The sequence below is a fragment of the Engystomops pustulosus genome, chromosome 1, assembly GCF_040894005.1.
Source record: "Engystomops pustulosus chromosome 1, aEngPut4.maternal, whole genome shotgun sequence".
Taxonomy (NCBI): domain Eukaryota; kingdom Metazoa; phylum Chordata; class Amphibia; order Anura; family Leptodactylidae; genus Engystomops; species Engystomops pustulosus.
This window is the reverse complement of record NC_092411.1, coordinates 208368292-208385583: the sequence shown is the minus strand read 5'-3', so window position 1 is coordinate 208385583 and position 17292 is coordinate 208368292. Positions and strand designations below refer to the sequence as shown.

Sequence of the window (17292 nt, the reverse complement as noted above, 5' to 3'; positions counted from 1 at the left end):
CAGGGTGCGATCAGGGTTTGGTCAGTGAAAAACGCACATTTTGCATCAGAGTGCAATCAGTTTTCAGTCAGTGTTTGTTCAGTGTCTCAGTTTTTCACGCGCGTTTTTGATGCAATTTCAATGCAATTTCAATGCGTTTTTCACACGCAGAAAATGCACGTGAAATGGACTCAGGACTGAGCTCTATCTTTTCTATGGCAATTGATGCGTAAAAAACACATTGCACTTGCATTGCACTTGCAAGTGTCTCAGAGTGCAATGCGTTTTTGATGCGTCTCCATAGACTTGTATGGTGCGTTTTTCACGCGCGTGACTTGCCAAAGTAGAGCATGTCGAGATTTAAACGCGCGTTAAAAAAACCGCGCGTGTGTGCGTGAAAAAAAATGCAAGTCTGAAAAGACCCATTGATTACAATAGGTCAGAGTGCAATGCAAGTTCTGCACGTCAAAAGCACGCGCATAAAACGTGCACGAAAAACGCAAGTGTGAAAGGGACCTTAGTAGATTGATTCTGCCCTAGCCACAGGCAATATGAAATATTGACAGACTCCCAGATTACGAAAAACTCTGCTTTATTTTGCAACTTTGCCAAGAAAAATATTTCTTGGCAAAGTTGCAAATCACAGCTGAGGCCTGTGATTGGCTGCAGCAGTCACTGGGCACGAATGGGACTTTACTGAAGTTAGCCAAGGGATCTAAACAGGAGGGAAAGAGTAATAGGCTCGGGAAAAGAGGTGAGAAACGCGATATGTTGTTTGTCTATTCCAATCAACATGGATAGATCCTATTATCATCTATTCAAAAAGCCTAGTCTAAACTAGACTAGACACACATTAAGATATGTGATAGAAGTGAAACTGAGACATAAAGATCCATTAATTACAGAAGACAAAGAGGTAACGGCTGTGTGGATGAGCCCTTGTGCTGCATAACATGTCCTTCAAACAATATACTTCTAAATAAGAAAGGGTTAGTTTATCGCACACATAAGACTTCTATTAAAAAGGAGTGTGAATCATTATAATCAAGTGTTCAATTTTCATAATTATTTCTGAAAGAATTTACATAAACTGCTAAACCATTCAGTATTATTTAAATGTTTCTCTTTTTTATTTCTTTTTTACCCAAATTTATGTAAATAGCCTCATAAAGGGCTGAATTTCAATGTGATTTAACTCTGAAGTTATATCAAAATGCATATTTTTATTTAATTAAGTATTCACATTTAGTGTACACTAAAGAAAACAAAATTCTCACCCATATGCTAGAACTAAGAACCTTTATTGGCTTTCTGTTTGTTTCTTCATTTATTGTATTGTAAGTATAGCACTATATTTTTTGGTAATTTAATCCTAAACTGATGTTACATCTATTCATAAATCAACTAAATTTTTTTGTATTCAACTTTTAATTCATTGACAATATGCTTCAGTGATACGATTACATGCAGTCCCTGACTTATGTGCAAGGTTCTGTGTGTACCGTATTTTTCGCCCTATAAGGCGCACCGGACTATAAGGCGCATTAGTCCGATGCGCCTTATATATGTAATAATTCCATATATAAGGCGCATCGGACTATAAGGCGCGGGGTCCGGGGGCGTGGCGGAGGTCTGGGGGCGGAGCGGAGACCCGACGGGACGCGACGGGATGCGGCGGGACGAGACGGGACGCGACGCCGAGACGCGACGGGGAACGTGGGGAAGGTGAGCGGGGAAGGTGAGGGGGAGGTGGAGGAGGGCAGCGGACCATACTTACATAGGTCCCCGCTACCGGAGACAGCAGATCTCCAGCGGGAACTGCAGACCACGCGGCAGAAGTTGTTCGTGCCGCGTGGTCTGCAGTTCCCGCTGGAGATCTGCTGTCTCCGGTCTCCGGTAGCGGGGACCTATGTAAGTATGGTCCGCTGCCCAGCGCCATACATAGGGCGCACCGGACTATATGAAATCCAAGGCTTTTAAGTGCGCCTTATAGTCCGGAAAATACGGTATGTTCTTTAAGAACATCAATCAATAGCTCATGGGATGTAGAACAGCTTTGCCTAATAACTTTGTTAGCTTTATCCAAAAGGTGGAAAAGGTACAAGTACATATACATACATAACATACAGAGCTATATCTAATGTAACAGGTTTATTGAAAAGTGGGCACCCCCTCTAATCTGTGTTACTATGACAACCATTGAAAATATAACTCTAGACAAAATTATTTTGCCACTGTGACAATTTTATTTTCAATATTTTGGGTTGTCATAGGAACATAGACTAAAGGGGTCCCCACTTTTAATAAATCTGTCCCATTAGACATATCTCTACAGGTATGTGTACCTGTACCTTTGCCTCCTTTTGAGATCTTCAGTCTTTCCCTCTTCACCATTCTTCCCTCTGCATATATGCACAACTTCCTCCCTCTCACTGCTCCAGCCCTCCACTGTCTCTCTCTTTCAATACTCCATCCACAGACACCGGAAGAGAGGAGCAGCAGGATGAGTCATATCACTGCTGCTGCAGCCCCTCTAATTCATCAGTGCTCAAACATGTAAACAAAAAATCGCAGGGATTCTGCAGACAGCACTAAAGTAAGTAGCAGGACTGGTGGATCACTTTATGAATATTCAGGGTTTATTATTAAAACAGTAAAGGCATATGGAGTACTTATGTAAAAGTGTGGTCAACCCCTTTAACAATAAAGCTTCATTGCAGACACCTTTGATAACTGATAGTTGATCATTGCAGCCTAAGGCTAAAGTTTATTAAATTAACTGCATCCAGAGAACTTCATCAGAGGTCACAGTGAGCACAGAGGTCCATTTGTAACCAGGAGTTGTCTGTAGGTAGGATGTTCTTAAGGGAAATCTACCACTCAATAAAAGTAAAAAATAACTACACATACTCACCTGTCCTCCTCTTCATCTGGATCCAGGTTCTATTCTTCTTTAATCTTGATGTGCTAGGATCACCTGAAAAGAAGACTTATAAAAAGCAGGCCAGAGCGCGGGGATGCAATGTCTGGCAGTCTGAGCTGCTAATGACTCACACCTCTCGCCACCTCCCTCTCCCATGTGGCGTCATACAAGAGACGTGAGTGAATTAAAGCTTCCTGCACGATAGATACCTCCTTCTCCCATGTTGGAGAGGGAGGTAACGTCACACAGAAGACGTGAATGATTAGCAGCCCGGATCCCTGGGCATCACATCCCTGCACTCCGGCCTGCTTTTTATAAGTCTTTTTTTCAGGTGAACCAGGCGTGTAAAGATTAAAGAACACCAGCGCAGGGATCAAGATGAAGACAGGTGGCCATGTGTATTTTTTTACTGAGTGGTAGATTTCCTTTCAGTCGGGTATTGCCTGTATATAAATTTAGTTTTTTATTAGGAAACTGTTGATTAACAATACATCTACTTGGCTGCTACAGTTGAACCCATTTGTCTGAGAACATCCTGACAAGTCCTACCCTTTGGTAAAAGAAAACAGCACTATAGATAATTTAGGCTACTACAACCAAATCATCATTGGGGTAATTTAGCGTCAAGTTGTTAAAAGAAAATGCTTACTAGCCTCACACAAAGAGGAAGAATACCTCTCAAAAGGCATTGATTTGTTTTGATTTCATAGTTCACATTTATGAAGGAGGTAGCGCATGGCAATCTAAGATTACTCTATTGCTGTTCCCGGCACAGTGGTAGAACAATACCCGGGTCTCCAGCTGTAAATGTTCTTATTCCGCTTCCTGAAAAACAGTTAACTGCATGATCCATGTCCCTAGGAGGTAGTGGAGAAAAAAATCAAGTCAACAAGATACATGAACATATTGTATTGGCTTCTAGGCTGAGCGCTCATTACTACAACATGATTTTATACTAAAATAATAGCAGGTCTTGTAACTGATCCTTCATATTTGCTTTCATAAATACCTTTAAGCAAAACCACCCATGGCGATCAGAACTACATATTCATTATTTTTTATTCAGGAAGGTCAACAGTTTAGCAGACAGCAGAGAAAAGCCAGAAATATCAAGAAAGGGAATAGAAAAGCAAATGTAATCAAGTTGAGGTTACACAGCATATGCAATGGAAAGTGGGAAAGTGTAGTTTAATAGTTCTCTATTATCATGGGAAAACACCCATTTTCTACCCTCATTTAGTTTACTCAGAATATTTCATGTATGTCCCTAATAATTAAAGTGGATTAATTTAGTTGAAACTTATGTGCCTTAAAATACTGATACCTGTTACAGTTACTAGACCAACATATTGCTCAAGGTAAAGGATGATCACCTTGTAAAACCATAAAGCAAGAGGAAGGGGCATAACTTGAGGGGATACAGGGGGTGCTGTCGCAACTGGACCCGAGAGGCTTAGGGGGCCCATAAGTCACTTTCCCATACAAGAAGACTGTAAACCCTACATTAAAGTATGGGGCCTGGCACAGACTTTTGCAGTGGGGGCTATAAGTTTCAAGTTACTCCACTAACAAGAGGTAATGATGCAAAAAGTTAATTTATAGATGTACCTTCCTTGGCATGTAGTCAAAGTTGACCTCACTAATGAACAGAGTGTGCCTGCATGCATCGATAGCGTTTAAACTAAGTGCAGCAGGTTTTTTCTGGTGCACTTAGTTTAATGGGCGTGTGCCATAATCATGTCGGGCCTTCTGACAAAGTGGTGGGTGGTGCGAATACACAACGGAATGCCCCTTTAGGTGCACAAACACTTCATAAACACATGTGCAAACAGTTTACACATGTATTTATGTGTCCAGCCAGTTCGATAAATCTTGGCCAAAGAGGCTGGGAATATGCTGTATCTCTCGCCTTCAAGGCTAGTGTATGAATGAAAGAAGATGGAAACCTGGGAAAGCTGGGTATGTAATGGCTGGCTGTTCTCAGTAGGAAGGAATCAGTCAAGAATCTAACTATATGAACAAAAGTGCCACATGTAAAGTACATCTGCAAAACGATATAAAATTATACACGTACAACATCCCCCACTGGGGCCTAGCCTATTCTTGGGGCCTGGAGTCAGCTGGGGCCAGAATATCGGAGTGGCTTGCAATTGCAGCCCAGGGCATGCTGATGTCATGGTGCAGGTGGTGTGTGTAAGAAATATTGAGGGAGAGGCTGATGTACTGGTTTCTCCCTGGGGCAGCCCCTGAGTGTCTGTAAGATAAGTCCCTGGGTAATGGATGGGGAAGCCGTGGTGGTAACCAACCATATCCAGGGATCAGACGGAGGCAACATTGTGCAAATCAACTCACGGTTCTTTATTATACAACAGGTAGTGGCCAACAGGCCAAAACGGTTGAACAGCAGATTCGAATTACTGGTACTGGAGTGGTCGTGGAGAGTGGTCCTCAGGAATAAAACACCAGCCTGGTAGTAGATGCAGGTTGGGATAATTCAGAAGGAGCTGTGTCCAAACTGTGGAAGCTGCAGCTCTGGATTAGTCTCCTGACTCGGTTCCTGGGATTGGGTTCTGTCGCAGCATTAAAGGTGTGCTCCATACTCTTTCTCTCTCTTCACTCTGATAGCAGATCTGACTCTCTGTTCTATGAAAAGACCTAGGGCCTAAGACCATGTGCTCCCCCCTGGTCAGGTGGTAGCACCTCTCCAATCACACTCCAGTTCACAATACAGCCACATAATTGGATAACATCTTACAGCCATTTAACTATTGCCTTTCGTGGCAGAGGATACAGCTGCAATTTCATAATCTCTCAGAGCTAGAATCTTATTAGAGGGTTCATGACTCCCTCTAACAGCTCCTAAGCTGGAGAGGGCGCTATTTGCAACTAACAACCTGCCCATGTATTAGCAGGGGTGTTGCACATGCATGAACTCAAATGGCCATTTATTTGGAAGGTATACGTAGACAGAACTTTAACGACTTGGCCATTTTGCACCTTCCTGACATGGCCCATTTTTTAAAAAAATCTGACACGTGATAATTATGTATATCATGGGGGCATGTGCTAGACCACCTATTTACTGGGGGTATGTGCCTGAGCTACTTGTATACTGAAGGCCATGTGCATGGGCTACCGGTATACCGGGGGCTTGTGTGGGGATTACCTATATACTGGAGGCATGTGTGAGAACTACCTTTATTCTGGGGGACATGTGCTGGGACTTTTTATATACAGGGTTTATGTGCTGGGCTACACATATATTAAGAGAATATGTTGAGGATATACATACATATACATATATATATACCGGAGGCATGTGCTGGGACTATCTATATACTGGGGGCATGTGCTGAAAATAACTATGTACACGGGACATGTGCTGGTCAACCTATATATTGGGGGTATGTGGTGGGACAACCAATATACTGAGGAACAAGTGCTGGGGCTCCCTGTATACTGGGGGTCTGTGTGGAGACTATCTATATACTGGAGTTATATGTGGGGGATACTTATATACAGGGGGCATGTGCTGGGCTACCAATATAGTGGGGCATGTGCTAAGATTACCAATATAGTGGGGGCATGTACTGGGACTACCTATATATAGGTGAAAGGTGCTGGGACTAATGAGGGCATGTGCTTGGCTACCTATATACTAGGGGGCATGTGCTGGGCTACAAATATATGGAGGACTTGTGATGGGCTATATATAAATATATATGGGGGCTTGTCCTTTACCTTTATACCTTTATACTTGGGACATGTGCTGGGCTACCTATATACTTGGGGCATGTGCTGGGCCACTTATATACTGGGGCATGTGCTGGGCCACTTATATGCTGGGGCATATAATGGGCTACATATATATGGAGGACTTGTGCTGGGATATATATAAATATATGTAGGGGGGCATATGCTGTTCTACCTATATACTTGGGGAATGTGCTTGGCTACCTTTGCCAAGCACATGTGCAGTCTTCTTTCCTCCACACTCAAGCAGTGATTGCCTATATATAAATATATATAGGGGGCATGTGCTGAGCTACCTATATAGTGAGAATTAGTGGAGGCCACATTGAAGAGGCCTTAAAGGGGTATTCTCATGTATCCCATTTATGTTAGGCCACATTGATAGGTTATTATTAGGTGGAAAGCAAATTGAGGGCCTTAATTGAGAAGATAAGCCACGAGAACAACTTTAGGTAGGTAGGGACTTCTCCTGTGTTTTCTGTGGCTGTATATGATAAGTGTTATTGTTTTTAGCGCAAGCGCGTGTAGGCGGGGGATACTTAGAGGAGTTGATGCTACTGAGGATTCAGTACATATGCATAAGGGCTTATGCCCTGATATTTAATGACCCTAGCCCTAATGCCCCTAAAATAGACTATGTTAACTTTAGTCACAATGGACCCTACAGCTGCTCCTTACCACCAATTAAGGGGTACCTCACCAGTGAAGTTCACCTCGTAGTTTGAGAAGCATTGTCTTAGGCCACTAGGTTAATTATTGTGGCAGTCATCTACATTATCCTATGTAGATCTCTCAAAGCTTTATAGTTCGACACCAAAATTAACACATTTTTTAAATTATGTGCATGTGTGATGTTATCATGCAAATTCTAAAAGCCTATCCTGTAGGCCTCTTACCATGTCCTTTCACCCTTTCCCGCTGATACCCTTTTTTGTTTTTGCATTTTCAATTTTGTCTCCTCTACTCTAAAAATCCATAACTTTTTATTTTTCAGTGTATCAAGTTCTATGGGGACTAAATTTCTGCATAAAACAAATTGTACTTCCTAGGGACAACATTTAATATTCCATATGTACTGCAAAGCTATTTAAAAAATCCAATACGTTGCACCATTTTCCTGAGGGCTCTGTTTTTATGGTTTTCACTGTACACCTCCCATTTATTCTTTGGGTTGGAGATACCAAATCTATATAGGTTTTATAATATTTTAAGACCAGGAGCCTTAAAGGACTAGTACATATTACAATATAGTTGCTGGACCTGTTGACAATTTTGCATTGGGATCTTTCAGCTGCAAGTGTGTTATTTGTTTCCATAGAGACATATCCAATTAAATTTTTTATCAGGAATATTTTGCAAAAGAATAAAACCTCCAGGCTCAATTATAATGGATCATTACCTGGAGGTTTTCTGAAATAACAAAGACTTGAATCTGATGCTTTGTTTCATTGGACCCCTCACAAGAAAGGCGTCTAGTGGCCCACAACTACCTGTGACAGAGCCACATAGTTGAATGGAGCATGGAAAAACTTGGCACCTTTTTTTCAAAGTAAACAGGGACAAAGAAAATTTTTGTCTAGAGTTACAATTATAAAATATACAATTCCACTTAAGAATGAACCTAAAGAACCTATTGGGGGTCATTTACTAAGGGCCCGATTCGCGTTTTCCCGACGTGTTACCCGAATATTTCCGATTTGCGGCGATTGTACCTGAATTGCCCCGGGATTGTGGCGCACGCGATCGGATTGTGGCGCATCGGTGCCGGCATGCGCGCGACAGAAATCGGGGGGCGTGGCCGAGCGAAAACCCGACGTATTCGGAAAAACCGCCGCATTTAAAAACCGAAAAAGTGTCGCTTGGGAAGCGCTTACCTTCACTTGGTCCGAGCTGGTGTATTCCGGCGCATTCAGATGCTTTTCAGCAGAACAGCGCCACCTGGTGGACGTCGGAGGAACTACCTTATTAAATCCCGGCCGGACCCGAATCCAGCACAGAGAACGCACCGCTGGATCGCGAATGGACCGGGTAAGTAAATCTGCCCCATTGTGTACATAACCCAGGGATTGTCTTTATTGGAAAAGGCTTTTAAAGGGATTCCGTCATCAGCAATTGCCCTGATACACTTCTGCCAGAATATTGTCAAGAAGAGTAACAACTTCTATTTTTTGTATGTTTCATGGTTCAGTGTAGTGGTACCATCTAGAAAATCAACTTTGAAGTGAGCTGTAAATTGGTTTTATAAAGTCAAGGGGGAGGAGAGGTTAACACTGAAGTCAAGCTCTAAACACCTACTCCTATATGATTGAAATCATGCCTCAGACTTCAGAATATAGTCAATTACAGTGCAGGGGGTTGTCTGAGTAGGAGAGAGCTTGACTTCAGTGTTAAAATCTCTGATTTTATACAACCATTTACATTTTACTTCATTTCTGGCTGAGGGCACCAGACTGGGCGATGAAAGACACGTGATCTGGAAGGTGTTAAGCTGCTTGACAACATACTGTTCGTGGGTTATTAGGCCATTGCTGTTGACAGGTTCCCTTTAAAGAAACAGTCAAGCACTGTTTTTCATCCTTGCACCTCAGTGTTATACTCCACGGTTCGTCCTTGGATATTCACAGGTATCCCTTCAGTACGGTTTATCATGAGGCACTGGTTGGACACCATGTTAGCTTTCATATTCTTAGTTATATACATTCCCATCATGCATCAGCACAGACAATGCACTTGAGAACTCCTTTAGGTGGTAAGAAGAAGGTTTATAGTGACATAATTTTTGTTGTCCAACTTAGGCCAGCTGCACATCACCATGGTCAGTCTGCAAAAAACAGACTGTTGGCTGGGTGCATTTCATAGACCGACCAGTGACGAGGCAGGGATTCCTGAGCAATGCATGGAGTCTCTTGTTTTTAGAGCATGCACTAAAAACAATAGTTTCAAAATTTCTGCAAGTTCTGCAATGTATGAACATACATGACTCTGTTTCATTGTGAATATTAATGTCTAGCACAAAAGTGGTTTGCAGGATTATTTATGGACAACAGAGTAGAAGGCACTGCCAGAACACAAGTGCAGTTCACATTACAAGAGAAAAAAGATTTGACAGATGACCTCCAAAGTGCGAAATACCATGTGACACTGCAGCACATTGTTATGGTCTACCACAGAATAACACTCTGATCTTTACCCATGTGGCTTCATATTCTGTCCCCATTACTCCGATCACTTTTCACTATTGATATCGAGTGAATAAAAGGGAGAAATACATTTCAAGTTTTCAATCATACTATTTTTATGAGGTATAAGAGTCAGGAGTGTTAAATCTATATTTAGACAGCTGATGTCATTGAGATGCCAGGCTGTGTAGAATGCTTGAGACCCTCTGCTTTGCCTCCATACCAGTTACTATGCATGGAAAGTCTGTCCCGGAGTAGGAAGGTCATTCCCACTTGTAGCACAGTAGGAGCAATCCATTCAAACTGCCTGGTTGGTTTCCATCAGTAAGGCACAGGTAAGAACTAGAACCTAAACTATTGTTCCAATATAATGTAGAGACTGCGCCTCTAATCTGCATAGGGTCTTATGGTTACTTACATAGCAACTGTCAAATTTTAGTTGTAACTTTTGCTCCTACTTAGTAGTGGAGAAGTTGGTGTTGCTCGAATGTAGTAATAGGAAGTTTAAAAAACATCTGAAGGTCAATGATATACAAAGTACAATCTCTGCCAGATACCAGGCTACATGACATAATAGAAGCATCATCATTATAATCAGATCCATCATTATTTCTCTACTAATCTCCCAATCTTGAAATTATTTTGTTAGACACTTGTTTATTTGTCATACGAGGGGCAACGTTTGCCTGTAATAAGCTTCTGTCAGAAGCAGTAACAGGTGAAGCTCAATCTTGGTGAATCTGCACAATGGGCAGACCTCTACAATTTTGAAGGTTTATAGAAGTTGTTAAGAACTTGGCCAGTTATGAAGAGTATGTTGCTAAGCAACTACTTTTGTTACTTGCTCTAAATAGGAATATCAAGTTCTATTTATGAAATGCTAAAAGTCACGTGATTTCATAAAGTAGCAAAATACCATGTATTTGGTGGATTGCAAATAAGATGTTTATAGTTTATTCCAGGGTGAGAATTAATAAATTAACCCCTTCCTGCCCGACCTATGCCTTTGAACTTCTGGAACACGGCTATGTTGGAGATGTGAGCACATCACACACACACACATTGTATGTATTAATAAGCTTGGTCCATTATGATGCAAAATATCACAATGATCAACTCCCACAGCTTTAGCTTTGTATTTCTGTCACTGTATTGGATTCAGCTGTTATTTTCCAGAGGCTGCACAAATGTAATGCGTGACTCATGTTTGTTAGAACAGAAATACAAAAGCATCTTCTCGCAAAGTGCAAAAGCCTTGTAACACATAATATGATGTAACAATTGAAACATCACTTTAATGCAGAACATATAACTGCAGGCAAATAAACAAAAGTAACCCTTGCTATGCTTTACAGCATTGTCAATATCTTTGCAGTGTATTAACTCCCATGTACAAGACAGGGGGGTTGCATTTGATTTTATGTATCTTTTGCTTGAAATACAGTCAAATCTTCTAATCTATAAACTATCGTACATATATACCCTAATAGATAAACAGATATTAAAATTTTTTATCATATTTTAGCTGTACTGAAAATTATATTTGAGTGCACATTTTATTATACCTGTATATGCATGTGGGAAGAACAGTAAGCAACTGTATACCCATACATTTTTGGGGACCAAAACATATAATATATATCTCACATCTCTAAAATCTTTGTTTATCTCTATGCAGAAATCTGACCATGATTAGATAGTGTTGACAAAGGACACATCACAGTTCCCATTTGTTTCTGAGTCATTTGGATAATACATATAATTATGTCTTATTTAAATAACATATATGAGGATTGTAGTTTTACTTAAATCTCTGGAAATATTTACAGTTCTAAATTCATCCCATATAATGTCAGAAGGAAGCTGAATTTAATTAGCACAGTGTCAACCCATGTACAACTCAGGGGCATTCAACAGTCCTACAATTCTATTTTAGTCTAAAATTTTGACACACTCATTTCCTGAACATCTGCCGTCCCTAAGGAGGCGGTAACATGTGGACAGATGTGCATGATTATTAATTGAAATCAATTGTTTTTAAGGCAGATTTTTCTGCTCACTGTACTTAGCCTTTTTCTTAGTAAGAGATGTTGTAATGGAGCAAAAAGCCCACTGCTGCATGTAAACCTCCTGTACAGGAAAAATTGCCCTACCCTGGGGGATTACAGTTTATTTATATATCTCCAAATTCTTATAAGACATTATAGTGAAATGTGTTACATCCTACATATCTTATTTGTCCTTGAGTATTACATTACATTAAATTGTATCATTTATACGTATACATAACTACAACTATTGAAAAGTCAACAATGGCACACAGTAGCTATAACAGGTATAATGGTATCTTAAAGGAAACCTACCATAAGGAATCTACCATCAAATGTAGACCTGATGGTGGATTCCTCCTGCCTGCCTGTGCCCTAATCTGCAATTTAATAATCCTGAAACCTAACCTAACATGTTAAAAACTTTATTTTAGCAATATGTAAATTAACTGCAGGGGGCTACTTCCTAGGCGTGTACTAGCCTGGCCGGGCACTAGGAGCTAGGGCTACTCCATGGCCCAGTATCTGCTACCTAGCAACACACCGCAAATAGTGATGACACATGGATGACACACTGTGTGTCGGTCATATTTTTTACAGCTCTTATGGGAGAGCAGAGCCGCCAAGAATAGGACCTGCATTGAGTTTTTTTCTCAGGGGCACTAGGCTGAGACACAGGGCTGAGAAATCCTCTGCCTTATTTTTAAGCCCATAGAAAAGCATGGAGCCATGAGACAGTCTCAGCCGTATCACCTAAGGAAAAAACAGTCGTGTTTATGAGCCAACAAAAGAAGCAAGTTCTTGGCACTATCCATATGTACCTGACCCCCACAGCCGACCTGGGTTGAAGTCAGGTCAGAAAAGCAATGTCAGTCACTCCACAAGGTATCAGCAGTGGTGCTCTGCTGGAAAGGTATAGTCCACTCATGTATATAGATCAAATAGAATAGAGGCGGCACTTACCGATGTGTAGTTCATCTTTATAACATAAACAGTGCAGTACAGGGATAGAGCAGGACCTGACCTATATACATTTGTGTTTATGAGGCCTTATACCCTAACATGACTAGGGAAATATGGGCGTAAATGTGTCGTATTTTCCTGAGCTAGCAAACGTCCTAATGTACTTTATATCTATGCTGTCATGCTTGTGCCTGTATTTTCCTCAGTCCTGTATTTGAAACATATTGGATAAATATAGGATAGTTCATACCCTCCCTGAGAGAGCTGTGAGTTAGGGGTAAAACCCCTTTAAAAGATTCCCTTTAAAAAGGTTTAATGTGAAGCTCTTGCAGAAAACTTTGCATGCTTTAACAGAGGGTCGATCGCCCCTGGAGACCCTTCTGGAGGCACATACCGTAATCCCCAAACCCCCAAAAAACCACACATCCCCTAAGAACTATAGACCTAGTTCCCTATTGAATATTGATAATACATTTCTAACAGGTATTCTGGCTAAAAGACTGAACAATATTGTCCCATCTCTAGCTCACAAAGATCAAGTGGGCTACGTTCAATCTAGGCAAGCTCCCGATAATGTTAGAAAAGTACTAAACCTTATCCAGCAGTCTAATGTCTCTAAAACTCCCATGGTGGTTCTGGCCCTAGACATTAAAAAGGCCTTTGATAGCGTAATTAGGCCGTTCTTATTTTCTATGCTAGGATGGGTTCAGTATCAGAGGTCTTTTCTAGAGATGAGCGAGCACTAAAATGCTCGGGTGCTCGTTATTCGGTACAAACTTTTCCCGATGCTCGAGTGCTCATACCGAATAACGAGCCACATTAAAGTCAATGGGAGACCCAAGCATTTTTTCACTGAACACATTGAACACATTAAAAGAACAGTGTTACAGAACACATTACACATGTTTCCAGATGTTTTACTTGCAAGAATACATTAAAAAAACACTATTCTTTAATTTGCAGGTGTTCGCGCGTGTCTCCCGCTAAGTTAGGAAATGTGCACGAACATCAGCAATGTGAAGAATAGTGTTCTTTCAATGTGTTCTGCACTTAAATGCTCCTGTGTTCACTGTTTTCACTGTTTTTATTCTATTCTTCACTTTGCAGATGTGCGTGCGTGTCTTCCGATAAGTTCGGAGACACGCTCGCACATCTGCAAAGTGAAGAATAGAATAAAAACTGGGAAAACAGTGAACACGGCAGCATTTAAATGCAGAACACATTGAAAGAACGCTATTCTTCACATTCCAGATGTTCGTGCACATCTCCTGACTTAGCGGGAGACACGCGCGAACACCTGCAAAGTGAAGAATAGTGTTATTTCGATGTGTTCTTACAAGGAAAACATCTGTAGACATGTGTAATGTGTTGAAGAACAGTGTAAACACTGTTCTTCACTGTGTTTTATTAATTTAATGCTCGAACTCGAGCTGGCGAGATACTCGTCCGAGTAACGAGCTGGTCCGAGTATGCTAATACTCGACCGAGCAGTATACTCGGACAAGTATACTCGCTCATCTCTAGTCTTTTCCTTTCCCTTATTAAACAATTACACTCCTTCCCTTCAGCCACGCAGAAGCCCCTGACCACCAGGCAAGGCTGAACTGATCAGGGTTAATCCGAACATTGCAGGACTTCAACTGGGGGGGCAGCCAATACAAGGGGAATCTATTCTGCTTCTGACTATAACTAAGCCTCTGCCTAACCTTTCTGCGGCGATGGATAGGTTTGCTCGAGCTTCTGACTTAAGTGTAAACTTTAATAAATCTGAAGCACTCTTCTGCAACATTGCCTCCCACCCTCAGCTAACTTCCTGCGAATGTTTCGGCAACTTCAATTTGACTTTGCTAACTGAGATACCTCCACCATATCTTGGGTAGGGTGCATTAACACCATAAAGATGAACACATTACCTAAATCATGTACTTGTTACGTTAGCTCTCCCATTCATGTCCCTGTCAAGGCCCTACAAGATTTACAGAAGGCCATCTTTACTTTTATATGGGTGGCAGGAAGCCTAGGATCAAGTTTTGCCTGATGCACCTACATAAGGGAGTTGGGGGAATGTCAGTAACCCATAATCTCCCAGGTACAAAATAGGGCAGCTGCTCCATTTCAGTAGTTCTCTGTGCCCTCAGACTCCCCTCCCAGACATGATGTACTTTGAGATTATTTGCAAAAACGCTGTCTACAGCTGTTTTGTCCTCTATATATTGGATACTGAATCAACTACCTAGGGATCAGAAATTGCCCTTCCAGACCCGATGGGAGTCAGGCCTGTTGTTGGTGGATAAACCGCAGAAGTTTAAATATCAAGCTCAGAAGATGTGTCAATTTACCTGTATGGCAGCCAGAATTCATATCGCAGCCCACTGGAAGTCCTTGTTCCTGTCAGCAGACCACGTGAAGGCAAGGGTCTCGCAGATGTTACTTTATGAAAGATCTCGCAATACGGGGTGATCACATGGAGACGTTTTACAAAATGTGGCAGCCTTGGACAGACTACATCCAGCTGCCATGACCCTCAGCACTACTAGCCCCGTATCTCAGTTAGCTTTGAGCTCTTAGGACTCTTCATCTCCTTGCATCTGAGATTACATTATACTACACTTATGGATGTTCTCGGATTATAATGGAGTGTTCCAAAATAAAAAACGGATCATTATTCACCTGATAAATCCTCCATAATTCCGGCCACATTAAAGGACATCTACCATTAGATTCTCGGATGCTAGATGATTTATACTCACCTCCCCTCCCTTTTTCAGTAATCTCATTTCATTATAGACAGGAGCTGCCGCATTTAGAAGAAAAAAAAGATTTTAAAATATCTAAATGAGCCTCAGGTGCTCTTCTTTCTATTAATTTATTCACTGCTCTTGTCTTGCCTTGTCCTGTCCACACTAGTGTAGAGCACCTCGGGCTCATTTGAATATTTTAGAAACCTTTGTTTCTTCTAAATGCGGCCGTTCTTGTCTTTACTGAAATCAGATTACTGCAAAGGGGAACGGAAGGGGGAAGTTAGTAGAAATCATCTACCATCAGGGAATCCAATAGTAGATGTCCTTTAAAGGAAATCTACCATTTGATTTTATGCATTATACATACCTTGAATATGCTGTAGCTACACTGATGCAGAAACATATCTTGTTTAATCCCTGAACTGAGTGGTTTTGCTGAAAAAAAGATTACAAAATTATGATAATGAGGCTCTGTCACTTCAGTGGTTGGCCTGGCACTTCTACTCGCCCTAATTATGCCCTTTTTCAGAGAACACTGTATTCACTGTGTTGTCCCTGACAGGCAGAAGTAATCAATTGCTGCACCATCCCCCAAATGTTGTGTATGAGTGATCCAGCTCAGGTTGATGTTGTTTATGTTGGCAGCCTACATACAACCCAGCTTTCCCAAGGTCCTAAATTTTTTTGAGCAGTTCTGGGATTAAACAAGATATGTTTCTGCATCAGTGTAGCTACAGCATTCTCAAGGTATGTTTGGTTCACAATGCATAAAAGCAAATGGTAGATTTCCTTTAACAGCGTCCTGCGACCGGTGATTGGCTGCATGTGTCATTAAACAGATGGCACACAAAAAAAGAGGATCTCAGAGAACCTCTTTGAAGCGTATCTTTCTCGACTTTCATCAACTCCTTTTCATCCAACTCCTTGTATCCTCTAATAAGTGCCACTCTGCTGATTCTGACACAGTTGGAATTTTCTCTGTATCCCTCACTCTTCCTGAGGAATCAATGCCATTATTGTTGTATGACAGCAGAGAGTCTATTAGGTACTGAAGTTTGGATTTGCCCATCTGACAGTAGAGATCTGAAAATAATGATAGTGAATACTCAGGAGTGCTAGACTAGAAGCAGTGCCTATTGTTGAGGCTGGTGAAGGTGCTCTTTATGGAGCTAGGTGTAATATCTGCTTTCACATTGCTTCTTGTCAATGCCCCAGCAATTATCATGTTGGGGTAGTACTAATAGTTGTTAAACAGGCCACATTCGCCACAGGCCATATTCGCCCCTTCATACGAACCAAAGTCAAATATAATAAATATGAGTATATTTTTATATGGTTGATTTAATAGGTTTTTAGCCATTGGGGCACATGTCTCAAACTTTTGGTTTGCCTTTATACTATAATTTTTGAGACTTTTCATGGTTCTTGTGCTCATTTGCAACTTTTTGTTCGCCATTGTCTAGTTTTCTGCAGTGTTCCCTGGGTTATCCCCTGAATCCAGATGTGAAAGTTTAAAAAGTCACAAAAAAGTCGCAAATTTTTGTGCAAATGTACGGGTGCTCCTGACCAGGCGTAGATATTAGCCAGGGAACTGTTTGCGACTTTTGTTTTAAAAAGCCACAAATTCACTACAGACCAAATGCCACACATATCAATAAGGAAAAAACTGGTAGGATACATCTGACCAGCAGAAAAACCAAGAAAAG

The 17292-nt window shown here is 41.2% G+C and overlaps 1 protein-coding gene across 1 annotated transcript in view; it reads left to right on the top strand.

Annotated features, from left to right (window-relative positions):
• The first annotated feature begins 10011 nt into the window (after window positions 1–10011).
• MYOZ2 (myozenin 2) overlaps window positions 10012–17292 on the top strand; it is a 74235-nt gene continuing 66954 nt past the window's right edge. Inside the window, exon 1 of the mRNA XM_072119194.1 lies at window positions 10012–10169. The gene's annotated coding sequence lies outside the window, so the exon portion shown is untranslated. The remainder of the gene's footprint in view (window positions 10170–17292) is intronic.